Here is a 13536-nt window from a genome sequence, read left to right as displayed (position 1 = left end):
GACACAAGATGATAACAATTTCGGCTTGAAGTTCATCTAACTTTAAAGGATCAATGACTTTGCTACAAATTGAAGAGAAGAATGCACACAAACGCGTTATAGTTTGTCTAACATTTTTGGGTAAAATTCCACGAATAGCTACAGGTAACAATTGTTGCATTAAGATGTGGCAATCGTGAGACTTGAGGCCAACAAGCTTCAAGTCTTGCATGGACACTAAACTCTGAATATTTGAAGAGTATCCTTGAGGTACCTTGACACTCTTTAAACATAAGCAAAAACTTATCTTCTCTTGTCTGGACATAGTGTAACATGCAGGGGGCAAATAAGTGCGCCTACCAACCTCCCTTGGTGCCAAGTCTTCTCGGATCTTCATTTCAACCAAATCCAAACGAGCATTTACTCCATCTTTTGTCTTTCCCTGAATGTTGAGTAGTGTACCAATCAAGCTATCACACACATTCTTCTCTACATGCATGACATCTATGCAATGCCTAACTTCTAACTTCGACCAATATGGAAGGTCAAAGAATATTGATTTTTTCTTCCAAGGGCTCGATGCAGATGACTTCTTGGACGTTTTACCAAATACATGATGTACTTTATTAACTTTTTCATGAATTTCAATGCCAGTTAATGGAGTTGGTGCTTTGTCATTCTCTTGATGTCCATTGAATGCTTTCTTTAACCTTCGATAAGGATGATTAGCTTGTAAAAACCTTCGATGGCGCAGATACACGGTCTTCCTTCCATTTTTCAATTGATGAGATGCAGTGTTTTCTTCACATATAGGACATGCTTTATGACCCTTGACACTGTACCCTGACAAATTACCATAAGCTGGAAAGTCATTAATGGTGCAAAATAACATTGCATGCATCATGAAAGTTTCAGAAGCAACAGCATTAAATACTTCAACACCATCAACCCACAACACCTTCAAGTCTTCAACTAGAGGATTGAGATATACATCTATGTCATTTCCAGGCTGCTTTGGACCAGATATCATCATAGACAACATCATGTATTTTCTCTTCATGCAGAGTCCAGGAGATAAGTTGTAAATGAATAATATAACAGGCCAACAACTGTGATTTGTACTTAAATTACCAAATGGATTCATTCCATCGGTAGCTAAGCCAAAACGAATATTTCTACATTCTTCACCGAACTTGGGAAATTCCTGATCAATATTTTTCCATTGCATTGAATCAGTTGGATGACGAAGGAGTCCGTCACATCTTCTCTCAGTTGCATGCCATCTAAGGTTTTTAGCGTCTTTAGGATTTGCAAACAAACGCTTAAGTCTAGGCACGATTGGAAGGTACCAGACTACTTTCAAAGCAGATCCTTCCTTCTCTATTTGACCATTATCTTCACTGTTTCTTTTCTGCTTGTACCGTGATGACCCACACTTTGGACATTTTTTCAAATCTTCAAATTCTTTTCTGTATAATATGCAATCATTAGGACATGCGTGTATCCTTTTATACTCCATACCCATCGGACAAAGAATTTTCTTGGCATCATAGTTTCGAGTGGGTAGAGTATTTCCTTCGGGAAGAATTTCATTCAAGAGCATGAGCAATTCTGTGAAGCTTTTATCTGTCCAACCATTGGTCGCTTTCAAATTCATAAGTCTTAAAACCGCTGATAATCGCGTGAACTTAGTTGAACCAACATACAGCGGAGTTTCCGCATCAGCAGACATCGTCTCATACACATGCGCTTGTGCAAAAGCTTCTGCGCCAACATCCCGTATCATATCCTCTATATTGTCTTCTTCTACTCGCTCTTCACATCGCTCTTCACATCGCTCTTCCCGTCGCTCTTCTCGTCGCTCTTTCATGGAGGAATTGGCAAGATATTCAGATCGAGAAACAGTTGGAATGTGTATTAATTCGCCGTGCCATGTCCATATTGTATAACTTTTAAGGAAACCATCACAAATAAGATGTTCCCTAACTTGAGTTGCATTCAATTTTCTTCCATTCAAACAGTTGACACACGGACATCTGAACTTCACCTCATCATCACTTCTCCCCTCATAACGTTGCGCAAATTTTATAAATTCTTCTACTCCATTCTCATACTCAGCGCTAATACGTGGTAAATTAATCCAATCTCGATCCATACTGAAATTGCGTGAACAATTTCAGTAATCTTTGAATCAATGCTCACGTCGTAATCAAGGTGTGACCCTATCCCATTTAAGAAGATTCACTTTCCTTATTTTATTGGTACATATTACTTTTAAAATACATATCTTAAATTTCACGAAATTTTGCCAGCATTTCGCATTGGCCTTCAGGATACACGAAATGAAAGTGATTATAAACCACAATCAAATATGCACCCGAAGATCAATACAAAACACAATTGACAAATATTCATGAATTTTAAGATATGTATTTTAAATATATATGCACTAATAAATTACTAGAAAGTGATTAATCTTCTTAAACTGTCCAATCGGACAATTCAAGATTCAATACATTTAAATTATTAGTATTGTATCCCCTTATATCTAATTTTAAAAAAATGTAATTTTTTCAAAATGAAAACTCGGGGACAATACATAATTTACGTATTGAATCTCAAACGGGAAACTAAGGCTAACTCACATATAAGAAAAACAAACAACATGTTTTAACAAATAATTAATAAAATATATAAAGCAAACAACAGATTGGCATCGTAGGAACATATTAGAATTAGGAACCTGGGAGCGCGTAAAAAGAGCAGATGACACTGGAAGATGATGCAATTCAACGCGTTCGAAAGCTACAAGAGATAACAAAAAACACAAGAGAAAGTCATAAATAACAAATAAAAGCAAAAACAACAATTTCCTTAACATCATATATTACCTATTTAATTATAGTGTTTTTACAATTCTCTTAAATTAAATTCAGACTTAATGCTCTACGTCTGAAGACACAATGCTCTTAAATTGAGACTCAATCCTTTCACAAAATTAATCAAAACACTCCAAACAATTTCTATCTCAATCCAAATTAACACTCATAATAACTAAAATTTAAAATTAACATACACAAAAACAGAAAATCAAACATACACAAAAACAGAAAATCAAACAAAAACGCGTTGAAAATTTACCTTAAAAAAAACCGCGGCGCGACAATTGCGGCAAAAGAACCAAAATGTTCGCGTGGTGGTGGAGGGATGCCGGAACACTTGCAGAGAGACAGAGAGAGGGACCACTGTCGCAGCAGCGTGGCCGGAGGGGAGACGACACGGCGGCAGGGGGCTGGCATGGATTTCTCGCCGGAAGTCGCGGAGAGAGAACGCGAGACAGCGGCGGCTGGCGTGGATTTCTCGCCGGAAGTCGCGTGGTTTTCTCGACGGGGTGGCAGTGGTGGAGGAGCGAAATGGAGGAGGAGCAGCGCGAGATGGTGGCCGGAATTACAGAGAGAAATGGAGGAGAGAAATTGCAGAGAGAGCTGCGCGCGCGAGGAAGAAAGGGGCTGCAGTATTGAGCCCTAATTAAACAATATGGCCTCGGTTCAATTTAGAACCGAGGCATATAACACCTTTTGGCCTCGGGTCCCTACCACCCGAGGCATATAACCACTTTTGGCACCGGTTATTGTTCCAACCGAGGCCTAAATGTCAAAACGAGAATGGCATTTTTGAAATTTTGGGCATCCTTTTTGGCTTCGGGCCTTGTTAACCGAGGCCTAACATCGCTTTTGGCTTCGGTTTTCTTACAACCGAGGCCTATAACTGATTTTGGCAGCGGGTTTTAGGGGAACCGAGGCATAAAAGTTGCCTATAATTGCAAAATTGCCACTGCGCCATTATAGGCTTCGGTTCCTGGCCAACCGAGGCCTATAAGGCGAGGTAGAAATCCAATTCTGCACTAGTGTAGGTTTTTATTAGTTTATTTTTTTTATGACAGAACATATTTGGTAGAGGTAGGGATGTCAACGGGGCAGGTAGGGTACGGGTAGTAGTTCCCCCGTATCCTACTTGTTATGGTATCGTAGCATGCGGAAGCACATGATCGTGACAATTGGAAATTAAAGAGAAGCAAATAAAAGAGCAAGAGAAAAAACACACAAGGATTTACGTGGAAAACCTCTTTTGAATGTAAGAGGAAAAACCACGGGACGATAATGAACAAAGTTCCACTATGAAAAGAAGAGTACAAAGCTCTTAAATGGGAACAAGAATCCTCACCAAAAACACTCAAGTGTCTATTACAAAGTGTGTCTCTGTAAATGTTTTTCTATATTTTTTTCAAGTCATGGAGATGTTATTTATAGGCTTCAAAGTTGAACCACTCAATAAGCCATATGAAGAGTCTTCAAAACTGCACCAGTAAATAGGCCATATGAAGAGTCTTCAAAACTGAAGCAGTAAATAGGCCATATGAAGGGTCTTCAAAACTGCAGCAGTAAATAGGCCATATGAAGAGTCTCTAAAACTTAAGCAGAGTAATGATTAAAAATTAGTGCTTAAGTAACGTGTGGTATTAGGAATTGAATGAGAACCACATATTCTAACAATCTCCACCTTGGTTCGAATTCTACAAGTGTTCATCGTCCGATAAAGCCCCAAAGGGCATTCAAGTGCTGTATAGACCAACCAAGTCCAAACAATGTTCAAACTTGGTAATTGGAAGCGGCTTGGTAAGCATGTCTGCTGGATTCTCAGAAGTGTGAATCTTTTCAATCATAATTTCTCCAACAACAACAACATCTCTAATAAAGTGATGTTTTATATTGATGTGTTTGGTCTTGTCGTGATAATGATTATTCTTGGTTAAATGAATAGCACTTTGACTATCATAAAACACAGTAAGAACTTTCTGTGTTAGACCAAGTTCATTTACCAAACCTCGGAGCCAAATAGCCTCTTTCACTCCCTTTGTGGCTGAAATATACTCTGCTTCGGTTGTAGATAATGCAACAATAGATTGAAGTGTTGCTTTCCAACTGATAGCACTATTACAGAGGGTAAAGATGTAACCTGAGAGAGATCTTCTTCGATCAAGATCACCAGCATAATCTGAGTCAACATATCCTACAACATTATCAGTTGTAGCCATTTTTTTGTCAAATACCAAGCCAACATGAGAAGTACCTTTTAGATACCGAAAAATCCATTTTACAGCATTCCAGTGTTTCTTGCCGGGATTATGCATATACCGGCTTACCATGCTAACAGCATATGCAAGGTCTGGCCTGGTGCATATCATGGCATACATAAGACTGCCAATAGCATTAGCATAAGGAACATGTGACATGTACTCCATATCTTCCTTTGTATCTGGGCAAAGATCTGAGGATAACTTGAAATGTGCAGCAAGTGGAGTAGAAACAGGTTTACAATCATTCATATTAAACCTATCAAGTACTTTCTCAATATACCTTTGTTGAGATAAAAACAATTTACCAGCTTGACGGTCCCTGCGAATCTCCATACCAAGAATTTTCTTTGCTGCACCTAATTCTTTCATTTCAAACTCATTGCTTAGTTGAGTTTTTAATTTCCTGATAGAAAACTTGTCACATGATGCAATTAACATATCATCAACATATAGTAACAAGTATATGAAAGATCCATCTTGGAATGTTTGAAAATAAATACAGTCATCAAATTGACTCCTGCAGTAACCTTGCCCAATCATGAAAGAATCAAACCTCTTGTACCATTGCCTAGGTGCTTGCTTGAGGCCATATAAGGATTTCTTCAAACGACAAACAAAATGCTCCTTTCCAGGAACAATAAATCCCTCTGGTTGATCCATGTAAATTTCTTCTTCTAACTCTCCATGTAAAAAGGCTGTCTTTACATCTAGTTGCTCTAACTCCAAATCAAACAAAGCAACAAAAGCAAGCAAAACACGAATAGAAGTATGACGAACAACAGGTGAGAATATCTCATTAAAGTCAATACCTTCCTTTTGATTAAAGCCTTTAACGACTAGTCGTGCTTTGCATCTTGCATTTTCAACCCCGGGAATGCCATCTTTTTTCTTATAGATCCATTTACACTTTAATGGTCGTTTGTCTTTAGGAAGTTCTGTCAGAGTCCAAGTATTGTTTTTATAAAGACTCTGAATTTCTTCATTCATAGCCCCTAGCCATTGAGAAGACTCAACACAAGAAACAGCTTCAGTGTAGCTGACAGGCTCAACACCATCATTTACCTCTTGTGCAATTGACAATGCATAGGCAGTTAAATAATCATTAGTGTATCTAGCTGGCTTTCTGATTTGTCTTCTTGGTCTGTCCCAAGCAATAGAATAATCATCTCCTTGTTGTTGAATAGGAGAAGTGGTTCTATCATCACATTCATCATCATTATCATGATCATTATTGGATTCATTTGTAGAGGAAGATGGGACATCAATACCAGGAACTTCAGATTTGAATTCAAACTCCACCTTCTCATTAGTACCTTGTATAGTACCTGTAGTGGTAGAAGAAGGCACAAAAGACTGTTTTCCAGAAGATAATAATGCATCTTCATTAAAAATTACATCTCTGCTAAGAATTAGCTTTTGAGACTTTGACTCAGAGCACCATAAACGATACCCCTTTGATTCAGATGCATAACCTAGAAATATGCACTGAATAGCTCTTGGAGCTAATTTACCATTATTAATATGTGCATATGCAGGACATCCGAAAATTCTTAAATTAGAATAATCAACAGGATTACCTGACCAAATCTCTTCTGGAGCTTTGAAGTCAAGTGCTGAATGTGGAGAACGATTGACCAAGTAGCATGCAGTAGAAACTGCCTCGGTCCAAAGATCATGTCGATCCCATATCCCAGCATTTGAGAGCATACAACGAGCTCTCTCAAGTAGAGTCCTGTTCATTCGTTCTGCAACACCATTTTGTTGGGGATTCCTTGGAATGGTTTTGTGTCTAGCAATACCATGATTTGTGCAGAACTCATTAAAGTCACCATTACAAAACTCTAATCCATTATCTGTTCTTAGCTTCTTTACTTTATTCCCAGTCTGGGTTTCAACAAGAGTTTTCCACTTCTTGAATGTGGGGAAAGTCTCATTTTTATGTCGCAAAAAATAAACCCAAACCTTACGGGAAAAATCATCAATGATAGTCATCATATAACGACGTCCTCCATAGGAAGGAACTTTAGAAGGCCCCCAAAGATCAGAGTGAATATAATCAAGAATACCTTTTGTATTGTGAGTTGCTGTAGAGAAACTAACCTTGTTTTGTTTCCCAAAAGCACAATGTTTGCAAAACTCCAACTTACCAATGACATGCTTACCAAGATATCCTTGCTTGCTTAGAAGATGCAGGCCTTTTTCACTCATATGGCCTAGGCGCATGTGCCATAATTTAGTGACATCATTTTCAGCCATAGAAGATGATACAGCTACTGAACCTGTCACAACAGTCCCTTGCAGGACATATAAGCTTCCAATTCGGTTAGCTTTCAAGAGAACAAGAGAACCTTTTGATACCTTTAGAACTCCACCTTCAGCTGAGTACTTGCACCCGAGAGATTCAAGAGTGCCAAGTGAAATTAAGTTTCGCTTTAATTCGGGTATATAGCGAACATCAGACAAAGTCCTGACGACACCATCATTAGTCTTGATCTGAATTGTACCTATTCCTGCAATCTTGCATTGGGCATCATTACCCATCAAGACAACACCACAATCAACATATTCAAAAGTAGTGAATAAGTCCTTATAGGGACACATATGAAAAGTACATCCAGAATCAAGGATCCACTCTGTTTTACTCCTCTTATTAGAAGAGACAACAGACAAAGTAATGTCACCGTCAGAGTCAGCTTCAATATTGGCAGCTTCAGGGGATTGTGCGGCTTTTCCTTTTTCTTGTTTTTCTTGTTTTTTCTTCAAGATAAAACAATCAAAAATCTCATGTCCAGGTTTCTTGCAATAGCGACAGAATTTGTTGGATTTGCGTCCCCTAGACTTGGATCTGAACTTTTTGTCACTTGTACTCCTTCTTTCTTGAGTTCTACCTCTGACACTTAAACCCTCACCCTTGTCCACAGAATGAACTTCAAGATCAAATTTTTCTTTGGACAATAAATTAGATTTAACATCTTCAAAGGATAAGGTATCATTATTTCCATACAACATAATTTCTTTGAAATGTTTATAGGTAGAAGGTAGAGAGACAACCAACAAAACAGCTTTATCTTCATCATCAATTTTAATATCAATATTTTCCAGATCCAAGAGGATAGAATTAAACTCATTAAGATGAGATTGAATAGGAGTACCTTCAACCATTCGAATGGTATATAAGCGTTCTTTGAGACGAAGCTTATTTGCAAGGCTCTTGGTCATGTATAAAGACTCTAACTTTAGCCATAATGCAGCAGTGGTTGTTTCATTTGCTACTTCACGGAGAACCTCCTTTGATAACGAGAGTTGGATTGATGATAGCGCCTTTTCATCCAACTCCTCCCACTGCTCATCAGTCATGGAAGCTGGCTTATTTTCTATTCCATCTAAAGCCTTCTTTAATCCACTCTGGGTTAGAACAGCCCTCATTTGGACTCGCCAAATAGAAAAACTAATCTTGCCATCAAACTTCTCAATGTCAAATTTTGCAGACATTTTGGAATTTCCAACTAAGAGCTCTGATACCACTTGTTATGGTATCGTAGCATGCGGAAGCACAGGATCGTGACAATTGGAAATTAAAGAGAAGCAAATAAAAGAGCAAGAGAAAAAACACACAAGGATTTACGTGGAAAACCTCTTTTGAATGTAAGAGGAAAAACCACGGGACGATAATGAACAAAGTTCCACTATGAAAAGAAGAGTACAAAGCTCTTAAATGGGAACAAGAATCCTCACAAAAAACACTCAAGTGTCTATTACAAAGTGTGTCTCTGTAAATGTTTTTCTATATTTTTTTCAAGTCATGGAGATGTTATTTATAGGCTTCAAAGTTGAACCACTCAATAAGCCATATGAAGAGTCTTCAAAACTGCACCAGTAAATAGGCCATATGAAGAGTCTTCAAAACTGAAGCAGTAAATAGGCCATATGAAGGGTCTTCAAAACTGCAGCAGTAAATAGGCCATATGAAGAGTCTCTAAAACTTAAGCAGAGTAATGATTAAAAATTAGTGCTTAAGTAACGTGTGGTATTAGGAATTGAATGAGAACCACATATTCTAACACTACTCATTGGATAAATATCCGTCTCTACCCGTATTTATATCTGTTGGGTATCCGTTATGCGGGTACCTGCCTATTTTTTTCATATCCGCGGATATCCATGGGTACCCGTGGATATTTACAAAATTATTTAAAAAACAAATATTTAATCATAAATTCAAATAAAATAAAATAAAATATATCACTATCATAAATTTTAATTAAAGTTTAAATAAACTCAAGTTCATACAAGTCCAAATAATTATAAAAGTAAATATAAAATTACGTTCAACACAATGAAAATTCTTTAATTAGTACTTTGATCAACAAATCTGTTTTCTCTGATTGATTATTGAAAAATAAACAAAATAAACAAATAATAAATCTCAACTGCCATGTGCCAAGTATTCTTATTTTGGTTTCATCATTTGACAACAAGCATACCATAAATGTCACTGTCTATATAAGGTTTGATGTATCTGTCCAATTTCAAATAGAGGAAAAGAGAAGAATGTCAGGATGTACCTGAAAGCACTAGTGCATTTTAGAGCTTTTACAACGCTGTATATGCCTCGGTTCCTGCGGACCTGCTGCATAAAAGCACGCGGTGACAGTTTTGTAATTAAATTCATCTTTTATGCCTCGGTTGTCATAATAACCGAGGCATATGGCTAAACAAAAAATTGACTCAACGCGTTGACCACTAATTTAATTTATTTATTTTTTTCACTGATGCAATATGCCTCGGTTCTCTCTTAACCGAGGCAGTAGAGACATGTAAATATTTTGACCACTGCGTTGACCCCTAATTTGAATTTTTTTTTTACTGAAGCAATATGCCTCGGTTCTGTAATAACCGGGGCATTAATGGTAATATATGCCTCGGTCCAGCGCCTACCCAAGGCAGTAAGGGTACAATATGCCTCGGTTTCGAATAATCGAGGCAGTATCCCTTCGTAGGGTTAAAAAACCCCAATTCCTTCATTGTGCAGTGATCTCCGTTCTTCTGTGATGGTTCATCTTCTCCGGCCAACCTTCACTTCTCCGACGACTAGCGCCACCGTCACGCACAACTCCTCTAGTCAATCTTCATGGACACATAGTGTTGAGTATGAAGAAAAACTGACTCAACGGTTCATAGAACAAATCACTGAAAGGGTTATGCGTCAGTTCGAGCAACATTTTGGTGGTCATGGCAACCCTCCGCAACTAATTCCCCAACCAGAACCTTTTGTGCCCCCAACAGGTAGAAGCAAAAAGGGGAGTTGCTCGGGTCCAGCTGTACCAGGGGATGATGCAGACAACACTCATCGATGTGAACTATATGTTCTGCATGGTACAGGTAAGACACTAGTTGCTCGTGGAACAAAATTTGAGGCAGCCACTGTTCTTCATGGTATGGAGCTGGCGGATGATGAGGTTAAGGTCACGGTAGAGGAAGTTATTATACTAGATGCTTTAGTTCCTGTGCCAACAGATGAGGTATATACTGTGGCACAGGCATTTCAGTCTTTCCTCGCCTGGCCTAAATATTTAGTTGGTTCTATTTCTGACCCTTCGGTATGGATCCCCAAACTCACCTTATAGTACTTTGCATTTTAAGTTTACATGTTATTTATGTTCACAATCAAATTATTTTTTCCATGTACTAATAGTCGCATGAAGTGGAAAGTCCTGAACCTATATGAAGATTCCAATATCTTTGGACGATCCTCTTAGTGCATTACACCAACTTGCTGACATGGTAGTTCCATGGGATTCTGATGTATTTGGGAGAGATAGTGATATCCCAATGTACCTGCATAAGCAAAATGTCTTAGAGCTTGCGTCGGGTACAGAAGAACTGAATATTACCCTTATTCAGTTATGGATGATGTAAGCATCTAAACTATTCATTATGTTTAATTAATTTATATAGTAACTTATATTAAATAAATGTTTTTGTCCAGGTATATGTTTAGTGTCAGTAACAATATGGGGTTGAGTGATGTATATGGGTTCATAGACCCCCAACTCACTCATGTAGGCAATAAATTTGATGACATTCAAGCATACGTCACTGAATGCTTTGGACAAGGGAAAAAAATATATTTTGTCCCTTATATTTCTGGGTAAGTGTAGTTTGTTGACTTCTAATTATAATATATTATTTTAAGGTACAACAACGAATTTTGTTTTTATTGCAGGCATCATTGGCAACTAGTTGTAATTTCCATGAAGGACAACATTGTTGTGTGGCTTTGTTCCTTGCACATGCCTCCTCCTAACCATCTTAGACAAGTTATAGATTGGTAAGAACCTTAATTTTATGAACTTTCTTTCTTATATAATTGTATCTTAACACCTTACCTTTTTCATAGTTCAATCGCTACACATAGCATGGTTGAGCCTCAAGGTTTGCTATTTTGGTCTACAGTATTATAATTATTCAATTTCTTTTCTTCATCAATTACTTATAAATGTGCATTCATTGTAGTGTAATTTACAAACCGGCTCATATGAGTGCGGTTACTATGTAATGCAATGGATATCAACCATTGTATGTGCTCGTATCACAAGTGGTTGGGAAACGGTAATAATTTCACTATATGAAATACTTATATGCAATTTTGGCTTAGTTTATATACTAATTTAAATTATTCTCTTGTGTGCAGAGATTTGGTACCAGTACATCAATCCCCGTCAAGTCCATCAAATATTTAAGGATAGCTTTGGCAAAGTATATTATTCAAATGTACAATAGTACTTAGTATATTTGTTTATGAAAGCATATGATATTGTAATGAGTGCTACAATATGAATAGTATTTAAGTATTGTAATGAGTCCATCAATTATAATATGATATTGTTTTTGGCTGGTTCTGTATTTCTGGTTCAAAATTTGCAAGTTAAATGTGTTAGATTTGAATGAAATAGGACCAGAATTTAAAAAGAAAACTAGCTTTATGCCTTGGTTGTAACCAAAACCGAGGTAGAAGATCATTCGAATTTTTAATTTTTTTTTAAATGGCCATATGCCTCGATTAGACCAGAACCGAGGCAGTAAAGTTCACTTTTTGTCGCGGTCAAAACAGACCCGAGGCAGAAAGTATATTAATTTTTTTTATTTTTTGAATTTCTGGTACGCATTAGGCCTCGGTTGTGCAAAAACCGAGACAGTAAATATTATATATGCCTCGGGTTGTAACCGAGGCATAAACTACTAGCTTTTTACCTCGGTCGTATGTGCAACGATTGCGGACCCGAAGCCAAAAACTGGAAATAAGCGCTGTCATTTTCCTTCCCTGCACTAGTGAAGAAGACAACGTACCAATACGAAGTGGGAAGAATGAAGACAGAAGACAAAATAAGATGTACAACTTAGAAAGAATTAAATCAAAATTTATATATATATATATATATATGTATATATATACATGTATAAATATATATATATATGTATATATATACATGTATAAATATATATATATATATATATATATATATATATATATATATATATATATATATATATATATATATATTTATATATATATATGTATATACATATATACATATATATATATATATATATATATATATATATATATATATATATATATATATATATATATATATATATATATATGTATATATATATATATATATATATGTATATATATATATTTATATATATATATATATATATATTTATATATATATATATATATATATATATATATATATATGTATATATATATATACATATATATATATATATATATATATATATATATCAGTGAATTAAAGTTTAACGGTACGAGTATCCACGGGAACGGATATTATGATACCAGTGTCTATGGATGACGGATATCCACTTTTAATATCTGTTTCCTATCTGTTGTGGATTTTATCTGTAGATATTCGAAGATATGGATATTTTTGACATCTCTAGGAGGAGGTTTTTTTTTTTTTAGAAAACATTTTGTCTTTCTCTCTCATGCACATTTTCCTCCACATCTCGCACTACACTTCCGAAATCAAAACTAGAGGTTTGCTCTTTCTCTTCTATTCTCTCTGTTATCCCCTTTGGGTTTCATCACGTTAGAGAAGATCGTCGTCTGTGTGGAGTGTGAAATTAGATTGAAGAAGGGCAGCTGCGTTTTTTCCACTACGGTGCTCTTTCCTCCACACATCTTTTGGTATTTTTTTCGAGATTGTGTTAAAGCTTGCGTTTCTTGTGTTGTGGAAGCATAGGCGATAGTGTTCTTGTTAAATTTTCTGCCCTGGCCCTCTCCTCTCTTGCTTTTTCTGTTCGTGCGTGGGTTAGGCGTCGTTCACCCTTTTTGGGGTGAAAGTCGCTTTCTGGCATGTTGTTCATCCTATGTTGGGTTTGGTTGC

Source organism: Vigna unguiculata, chromosome 10 (assembly GCF_004118075.2).
Source record: "Vigna unguiculata cultivar IT97K-499-35 chromosome 10, ASM411807v1, whole genome shotgun sequence".
Taxonomy (NCBI): Eukaryota; Viridiplantae; Streptophyta; class Magnoliopsida; order Fabales; family Fabaceae; genus Vigna; species Vigna unguiculata.
Note: the sequence above shows the minus strand (reverse complement) of the source record.